Genomic DNA, 10,508 nt, shown 5'->3' with positions numbered 1-10,508 from the left:
GGAGACTATTTACATCTATTTTCCTATTCTAAAGCCAGTCACATTTGTGATATAGTTAAAGCCACCCCTGGTGTTTTCTCAGTTTACTGGAAATACTCAATAGCAGATAGAACATTATGGCTGGAAGAAGAAAGAAATACCTATTCTTTGATTATTTTTAATAATAAAACACTTCTTTTGTGTTCCTATGAAGTAGTGGTAACAGTTCTGGGAGTTTGATCTTCCATCCAATTCAGAAGTTAAATATTGTTGATCTAAGCTAATAGTGAAGACTGGATTATTCTTCGCAATTCTTGACCCTATCTCAATAACAGAATTACACAACCTTTACTGTGGGACTTTACAATGTTCCCCTGTGGAGACAGAGATTGCTTCTCCCCACACTGACCTTCAGCTTGTCTGTGTGACTTGTCTTGCCAGTGAAGGAGAGCAGGCATAATGTATGCCAGGTATTATCGGAGCCTTAAACGTGCCTACGTGGTTCGGGTTGCACTTCCTGGAGGCTCCATCTGCCACCATTAGGAAAGCAAACACCCATCAGCCAGTAGCTCCAAAATGACATCATGTGCAAAGGACCTTAGCCTGACTGCATGCCCTCTGAAGTAACACCCACATCATCTGACCTGTGGTCCTATGAAAGATTTCAAGGCAGAAGTCACTGAAATATTGGGGATGTTTGTTTGCTACCATTCTTACAGCAGAAATCATACTTATTCATTAATCCCAGTAATACCCTCCTGGCCAGTGGCTGGTGTAAGCATGAACACATAGTGCTATTCTAGACCTGATGGGAAGTGTGCAGGGAAATTGGTTCTGGGGGAGATTTCCTCACTAAAAGGATTAACATCAGGAAATGATCTCCTATCCTGTCTGTGTGGTCATCTGGCCACCATCTTACTACCATGAACAGGTAAAGCAGAGCATAAAAGCTAGTGGACTGGGGATGATTCAGGGGGAAACAATGACAGAAACTGTGTCTTTGATAACATGGGTGCACTGCTAAAATTGATCATTTCCTTAAGTCTGGGAATATCATGAAGTGAGGTTCTGGCGCTTGCAACTGAAAACATCTTAAATGAAGCAAATATTAGGGATATGCAATATTTGTGTTCAGTACTATAGAGCTAAGGGGAGGAAAAAAGTTTTCTATAAATGGTCAAATATTAAATATTTTAGGCTTTGGGGAACATAGGCTTTCTGTTGCAGTTACTCAAATCCACTGTCTCCATAGATAATATATAAATGGTGTGAGTGTATTACAATAAAACTTTATTCACAAAAACAGAGGGCAGTGGCTAGATTTAGTCTATAGGATATAGCTTGCTGACCACTATGAACTAAGGGACAATGCAAGCTGCAATGATAATCTGTTAATTGGCATGTATTATAGAGATGTTTTGTTTGGATGAAAAATAGCAGGCTAAATGGGACAATTTACACTTACAGCTCTTCCTCAGGGAAGATTATACCCAATTACCCAAATATGACATTTCAAAAAAAAAGAAGAAGAAGAAAGAAAGAAAAAAAACACTAGTTCAATTACTAGTTCTTTTTAGGGCAGAAGCTTTGTGTCAAAGAGAGGACATCTCTTCTGGCAATATGGAGACGTAGATACTCTGAGATAATCTAAAATACTAAACAACTAGATCTTAAATTAAAAAGTAATGATAATACTTCTTGTTATAGTCATGTCGGAAGGAAAGAAAAAATACTCTAGGCAAAAACAAAGACAAAAACAAAAACACCAAGCTACGGAAAATTGAGTAGATCAATAAATGCATCAAAATATATGACACACAGAAACCAGAGCTGGCATGATGAGGACAGAAGGAGACACAGCCCTGGGGTGCCTGGGTGGCACAGCGGTTAAGCGTCTGCCTTCAGCTCAGGGCGTGGTCCCGGCATTATGGGATCGAGCCCCACGTCAGGCTCCTCTGCTATGAGCCTGCTTCTTCCTCTCCCACTCCCCCCGCTTGTGTTCCCTCTCTCGCTGGCTGTCTCTATCTCTATCGAATAAATAAATAAAATCTTTAAAAAAAAAAAAAAAAGAAGGAGACACAGCCCTGTGATCAATAATTATCCTGAGCCAGTGACAAGGTGGGGAAGCTGAGACTCATAACCCTGAGCATTACTCTCAGAGTGGACTATTTTGCTTCAAAACTTGGTAGCCCTGAATCTGACCAGAAGCAGACACAATTTCTTCCTTTGAGGCTTGAAAAAAAAAGTCATTATTTAAAAATCACCAACTTTCCAAAGATTAAAGCAAGAAGGAATTGAAACTGTATCTTTAAAGTGATTTTTTTACAAAAAATTACAATCTGACCAGAAATTATTTTCATAAGGGATAATAAAATAGGCTTGCTTTCAGAATTTAAAAAAAAAAAGAACCAAGATAGTTGACAGCAAATGGACCTTCACTAAAGGACCTTCTAAAGTATATGTCTCAAGGGGAAAGACAATGATACCAGGAGAATATTATGAAAGAAAAGAAGCAAATGATGTATTAACATGTTTGCAAATCAAATATTGTGGTTATCTAATGTGCTTAATGTGTGGGGTTTAAAAACAAGAAATACAGTATTAGATGAATGTGTAGGTTAGAAGGGAAATAAATAAGCAAACTTAAGAAGTTGGAGGAAGGGCAAAAAGACCAATGACATAGGTCATTTTAGAGTAAACATCACTGAAACAGAAAATAAATATTAAAAATGGAAAGGAACCATGAAAACAAATTTTTAAAGTCTAAGAAAATAGATCGAGAAAAAAAAAGAGACATCACAAATAAATATTAGACATAAAAACAGACAAAACTACAGGGAGGATTTAAAAGATAATAAGAGAAAATTATAAACTACTTTTTGTCAATAAATAGGAAACTTAAATGAAATAATAACCTTTCTAGAAAAATAAACTGCTATTTCATTTCTCTACAAGTTATAGGTCAAATCTGACTATTTCATTTTAGGTTAGTTAATTTCAGTTTACCCATAACGTTAAAGAAATTCAACATTTTTTTCAGCTTTATTGAAGTACAACGCACAATAAAACTGTAATATATTAAAAGTCTATAACGTGATGGTTTGATATACGTATACATTGTGAAATGATGTAGTCAATTTTATGCAAAAATGGCAATAAAGTTTATTTAAAGACCTTAAAGTAAGTGTATATAGATCAAGAACAATGCTATATTAATAGATAGGATATCTTAATACTGTTCTATGTCAGTTTCTCTAAAGCAGATTCACAGAATTAATGCAATTCCTTTTAGAAGAAAAAAAACACTTTTTTTCATGCAACTTTTGACACACTGATTTTAAAATGTATGTGAAAGAGTAAGGACAAGTAGTAAATGAGATACTGATGAAGAAGGGAAAAATGTGAGAGGAAACTTGCCCTACCCAAGAGCAACATTTATTATTATTGACAGAATAATGAATACTATAGGACAAAGATGGACACACTGACCAACAAAAAAAGTTACAAGAAACAGACCTAGTCTTCTAGAAACTGTGACATAGAACAGAGGTGGCATCTGCGAGTGCGGGAAAGGAAAGCTACTCCATGATAAGCACTGAGAGGGAGGGCACCACAGGGACCCATGAAGTGGGGTTCCACCCTCGGGACCTATAACAAGGAATCTGACCCTGTATTTGATGCTTCCCTGCTGACAGCCTTCAACCCTGCCCCTCTTCTTCCTCTCGCCCCACAAGTGGGTGGGAAGTTCACAGGCACAGAGCCTGGGGAGAAGTGGAGCTCAGCCCACAGCTTAACCAACACAGAAGCCCCAAGCCATTGCCTTTGTTCTGTCAAGACCACTTTGAACCTGCTGAGGAACCATCCTGCTCATTCTGCAAGTATAATATGCTAAGCCATATGAGAAAAATACTTAAAACTAACAACCTAATGTAAAATTTGCAAAAGATATGAATAGAAAGGTAGATAAGAGGGCTCACAAAGAATATATATATAAAATTTTATTATGTATCTATAAAATTATATATAATAAATTTTGCTCACTTTCATCAGTAACCAGAAAATACAAATTAAGATAACAGTGAAGTACAATTTTACACCTATTAAACATCCAAAATTAAGAAATCTGAAAATACTGGGATGCCTGGGTGGCTCAGTCAGTTAAGTGTCTGCCTTCCACTCAGGTCAGGATCCCAGGGTTCTGAGATCAGCCCTGTGTCAGGTTCCCCGCTCAGCAGGCGAGTCTGCCCTTCCCTCTCCTGCATGTACGCGCTCTCCCTCTCTCTCAAACAAATAAATAAAATCTTAAAAATAAAAGAAATCTGAAAATACCGAATGTTGAAGGTATATAAATGAACTAAAGTCATAAATCCTCTTAGGAAAGGCCTAAGTAGGTGCAGCCACATTGGAAAACAATACAGAATTATCCTTAAAGTGAGATATTCACATACACTAGAATAACAAATTTCCAATGCTAGGTTTATCCTCTAAGAAACATTTTTATGTGTGAAATACAAGATCTACACAAAAATGTTTAGAGCAGAACTATTCATAACGAAAACCAAAATCAACCAAGAACAAAAGTATTATTCAACAGAACAATGTATACACTATGGTCCATGCCTGGGGTGAGACTTTGCAGGAGTGAAAAGGAATGCCCCACAGCTACACACAACACGGGCAACTCTCCAAGGTGAAATATACAATGAAAAGATCTAGGAGATTAAACAGAGTATGATTCAATTATTATATAGATTAAAAGTAAAACTAATAATGTTTATGTAGGAATATGTACATATGCAATAAAATTGTGTTTTTCATAAATAGTACAAGTTAAACACAAAATTCAAGACGGTGATTATCTTTTGAGGGAGTTAGGGGGTGAAGAACAGAGAGAAATGCAATAATTCTGGCTCTTAGATTGAGTATTGATTTTATCACTCATTTTTAAATTGTGTTCTATTACATATAAAACTTATTCTCATTTGTATGTATCAAATAGCACATAGAAAATAAAAAAGGAACTGATGCAAAAAGAAAACCAAATGAATTTATTAGGAGGGGTGTAGATTATTATGTTGTTATTATGGTGGGGTATAGATTTATTGATTGTAACAAAAGAATAAAAATTATGAGAGAGAAAAAAATGAATGAATTCTCTAGTTTCAACATCCAAAAGGTCTTTAAAATGTGAAACATCTTAAAACAAATAGTTTGGACATTAAATTCTATCCATGTTTTTAAAGTGTATACACACACACACACTTATTTAGAGGCTAAGAAGTTTATTAAAGCGAAGTGTAAGATAATAAACTTAACTTCTGCTTTTCTCCTTTCACCAAGTGCTACTCAAATACTCAGCTTCTNGTTATATGGTGGGGTATAGATTTATTGATTGTAACAAAAGAATAAAAATTATGAGAGAGAAAAAAATGAATGAATTCTCTAGTTTCAACATCCAAAAGGTCTTTAAAACGTGAAACATCTTAAAACAAATAGTTTGGACATTAAATTCTATCCATGTTTTTAAAGTGTATACACACACACACACTTATTTAGAGGCTAAGAAGTTTATTAAAGCGAAGTGTAAGATAATAAACTTAACTTCTGCTTTTCTCCTTTCACCAAGTGCTACTCAAATACTCAGCTTCTGTTCACTTCTCTAGGCAGTATATGTCCAGGTTGGGACTTAATTATCTGCCACCAACATGTTATTTATAAGCAGAATACTTCTATCTCACTTAGAAAATAAGCTCAGGGGCGCCTGGGTGGCACAGCGGTTAAGCGTTTGCCTTCGGCTCAGGGCGTAATCCCGGCGTTCTGGGATCGAGCCCCACATCAGGCTCCTCCGCTATGAGCTGCCTCTTCCTCTCCCACTCCCCCTACTTGTGTTCCCTCTCTCTCTGGCTGTCTCTATCTCTGTCAAATAAATAAATAAAATGTTTAAAAAANGCTTAATTATCTGCCACCAACATGTTATTTATAAGCAGAATACTTCTATCTCACTTAGAAAATAAGCTCAAAATCATGTCATGACAGGGAGCAAAATCAAAATTTTAAGCAGAGTTCACCTTATCCACGGCAAATCCTCAAGGACGTCAGACCATCTGAATCCTGTGTGCTATGGCATCTCATACACCATTTAATGAGTGGATTTTTTTTTTCCTCATTGGAAACTGAGTTTCTAGGCAGCTGTTCATCCCAAACACACTACAGTCCCCACAGTTGCATTGCTTTTCCTTATTGCTGGGTACCTTTCGTCCTGTGGGTGTTAGGCACACACAACTTCTTCCTTTCTTTTTGGCTGTTTCAGGATCACAACGGAGAAATTCTTTTAGAAGTCTAAATAAAGTCTATTTTTTTTCTTACTCTGAATCACCAGCTAAGGTATACTCAAAAGTAGAGACTTTCTTCTATTTGAGCCTCTGNTAGGATCACAACGGAGAAATTCTTTTAGAAGTCTAAATAAAGTCTATTTTTTTTTCTTACTCTGAATCACCAGCTAAGGTATACTCAAAAGTAGAGACTTTCTTCTATTTGAGCCTCTGCCCACCAGAGGAAAATTATTTTATTCGAATTTTTTTTCCTCTTTCAGTTTTCATATTGTTGTTCTCTTTCTTTCGATACAGTGATTACAGTTTTTTTCTTTAGTTGGCTCTATCATCAACCACCGGTGTCTATTTTCTTCTCTCATTCCCACTGGGCCTACCACTTTCCTCCGCAAGCCCATCGTCAAGAAACTGCTGGATTTCCAGATTTTTCCAGTACTCTAACTAGGAATCCTTCATGCAGACGTGCTCTTATTTTCTGCTTCAGTGGTCTTTGTTCAGCATTAATTTAGAAGACTTCAGGGAGAAGTTACCTGTTTGTTCCTTTTGCTGCTTGAGGATACAATGTTGTGAACCACTGAGAAAGCCCCACATTTTAGCCATAAGAAGCTGAAGCTCAGAATTCTAGCAGCAGCCCAATCACCAGCAGTCTGATCATCGACTAGAGTTGCATGTCTATTTAAAGCTTACCTAGACCCCATATGGTTTTCTGGGCAAAGAAATGGTAACTAGCAGATTCACTTATTCCTATCTGCCCCTGATGCATTGTTTCAGCAAAGGATTGGCAGAATTCTGACATTTCTTTTAGGGTTTTGTTTTTAGGGTTTGTTTCAGCTCCCTATGAAACTTGGTGTTTGTGCTGAATAGCCTTCGTAGATCATAAATGGGGTCATCACTGTAATAACAGTAACAACCGCAGTGAGCATCATTATCGGCCTCTCACCTTTACTGTACTTGTGGTCCCTGAAATTGTGAGGCACTGTGGAACAGAAATTAAACATATTAAAAAATCAGCCATTCTCTGTTTCTCTACACCTTTATCATTATTATAATATCTTTCCCTCTTTTCTTCAGTCTTCCCATCTTCAAGCCTAGAGCGACCTTACACCTTGGGTTACCAAAGGCAGCCTTAGCTCATACCCATTGTACAAACATAATTACTAAGAGAGCTTCCTTTTATGTTCACAAGATTTCTAGTTTGGGGACATTATGTGATTTCTTTACTTAAGTTTCAGAGGAGGGTCATCCTAACTTTATAAAACTATCCTGAAATGCTGCCAAACTCAAGTTCTATTAAGACAAAATAGCCATGGAAGAAGATAAAAATAAGTAGGGAAAGAGGAGAAAGATCATCAATGCTACCATGGTTTCTATTTTTTAATGAAAACATGATGAAAAATATCCTCCCTCTCACTCTCCTCAATTCCAAAAGCTGTTAGGCTCTATACCAAGCTCTGTCTAAATAATCATACTAGCATGGCTCTCACGTTTGAGGTCACCTTGGGATCCAAAATGGCTGCTGAAGCTCCCAGCTTCCCACTTGCATTGTAGCCAAAAGGAGGAAAGGATGAAGAGCAGTGAAAGACATACATGCATAGGTGCACACATACAATTGGTTGACCAGGTACGTATCCCCCATCTAACGTGCCATTCTTGAATGCTAGCTTAACTCTTATCATTGGTTAGAATTTAGTCATACCCAGGGAGAAAGATCACAGCTAAAGACAGAGTTCTCTTTTAGCTGGGCATATTGCGTTCTCTACAACGCAGATGTCCTGTTAGCATGGAAGAGTGAGGAGGTAGATGTTGTAACGTCAAATTCTAATCTCTGAAAATCCCCTAATATACCACGGTAGTCTGGAGTGCTTGTACCACACTCCTTGCTAAACACTTGCTAAACACCTGTGTGGATTATTTTAACCTTACTATGACTTAGTTCCCTACCGGGGAGACTATGACAACTCACTTCAGATGATGCCTTTAAGGGTTGAGTTAATATATGTAAAGTAGTCTGAATAGTTACTGACACATGCTAACCATTCCATAAATATGGTCACCACTTAACAAATTTGAGAGTTCTTTTATAACTGTCCTTATCATAGCATCCCACTCCATAACCTGCCTTAAATACAGTACTTAAATTCAGAAGTCTCTCTTCAACGATATTTGTTGAGTTAAAGAATGTCCATTAAGTTTCGCTTGGTTCATGAGCATTGCCTCTAATTCTCAAAACAGCACAGGTAGATTAAGAGGTTTCAGAATTTCAGCATGCAATAAAGTTGGTGTCCAGGGGTATTCCCTTCAAAAGAAGCTGGCAAGCTGTCTCCCAAAGGGCTTTATAGGGTAAAATGTGTCATGTTGGTGAATTTACGCAAAGTTTGGCTCTCATCCTTGCAGGCTCAGATATCTTAATAGCACACTGCAAGGAGACTAGTCTCTCAGCTTGCCTTTCATTAACCAAATCCATCAATTTCCATTTAAAATGACAATTATAACCATAACAGGGACTATTAGTCTCAGATATCCAGACCTACACAGGAAAAATACTTTTCATCAAATGGTGTTTGCTGAAGGTTGACTTGAAACAGAATGCTGTTAATGTTTAGAACCATGTCCACAAAAGGCATTGGTTTAAAATGGCAGCATGGGAGTTGATGTTGATTGCACTTTACTCCTAGACCCATAAACAATACCTGGGTATAAATCTTTCTGGGTTTCCCTTGCTTACCTAGTGTTTTGGTAGATGTGTTCTTTCCATAGATCCTCAATACATTCAATCACATTTCAAGTAAGCTTTGTATATCCAGAAGCCATTCTGCCTTCTACTGTTTTTATCTGTCAAGTTTTTTGTGTGTGGGGTATAAAAGTCTACTGGTCAAAGGAGGCACCTCACTCCTTAGCTCATGGAGATTTTTGCCTAGAATATACAAACTGCCATCAGCTCAGGACATACTTAACCACTGTTACAGGAGCAGGAAACCAAGGCTTATTGGGATCTGCCATAGTTCAAACAGCAATAAATGAGCAAAAGAACAGACATTAAACTAGATCTACCTGACTCCATGTCCTTTTCTTTCACCCTAATGTATTGCTTGAGATTCTTTTCAATTTTTTCCTTCACTGTTTATTGCTTAACATCTATCAATGCTGTGTGTCACCCAAAGTTTTGTCATTTAACATAGAATCATCTGGAGGCAAACAGAAAACATGAGTGCATGATTTGGCAAAAGCATGAAATATACTGAATGAATTCTGCACCAAACATTCATAGATAGATGCTTCACTGAGGAGAAATGTACTTTTAACAGCAGTGTCTGGTAAGAGAATATTCCCCAAGGATAGTCACCTCCATAATCATTACTCCTTGCCTCTCTCCTTACCGTTTGTTTCCAAAAGCCTATCCACCAGCAGGCCTTCTTGCTGTCTTTGCCGTAACAGCAGCTTTGCATTGTGGTGAGCCAGGTGGTGGCACGAAGATAATGCAGTCCATGTTCCCGCAACAATAGTACAATCAGGCATGACTGAAAATTATGGACACTCCAATTTGTCACAGCTCAGTACAACAGTCCCAGACTGGTATTCAAGCAGCAGCACTGACATAATCAAGATTCCATTTCTTGTGGGGCCACGTAGACAAATTTTACTGAATAAAATCAACAAATATTGTAGGCATATCTAACTCCATCATAATCACCTAGACTTCAAATATCGTCTTTCATTTGGAGACATCATCTATGGGGTCGAAGGTAACAACAAGTTCATAGGACCAATGAATCAGTGTTTTAGATATATTGAAGTCCCTGAAAGATTGCCTAACCCAGCCTTTTATGTGATAGCACATTATTCTCCAAAGTTTTTAATAATCATTCATTTCTTCTTTCAACACAATTGATAACAAGGAATTTATGATAACACAGAGTAATCCACTTTGTCATAAAAATGTAGTTGACAAAACGTTCTTTATGTAAAAGCAAAATTTGGAATATATATAATAGAGCATCTCTGTTCTGTATGATAATTGTTTGGTTTTTCTAACATATTTAGTGTGTCCCTAATATGGATTCCCCTCTCTAGGAATGTCTCCAACCATCCCTCATGAGACATAATTTTAAATCCCTTCACATCCCCTGGATGCATTCCAATTTATCAAAGTCTTTCTTAAAATATTTTTGCTAAAGTTAAATACAGTTGCCTTTGAACAGC

General features: G+C 37.2%; 1 pseudogene; it reads right to left on the bottom strand.

Annotated features, from left to right (window-relative positions):
* LOC100479516 overlaps positions 1-9,824 on the bottom strand; it is a 149,780-nt pseudogene extending 139,956 nt beyond the window's left edge.
* Between the last annotated feature and the right edge of the window lie 684 nt (positions 9,825-10,508).

Source organism: Ailuropoda melanoleuca, chromosome 18, assembly GCF_002007445.2.
Source record: "Ailuropoda melanoleuca isolate Jingjing chromosome 18, ASM200744v2, whole genome shotgun sequence".
Classification (NCBI taxonomy): Eukaryota; Metazoa; Chordata; class Mammalia; order Carnivora; family Ursidae; genus Ailuropoda; species Ailuropoda melanoleuca.
The sequence above is the reverse complement of the archived record's forward strand: the minus strand, read 5'-3'. Positions and strand labels throughout refer to the sequence as shown.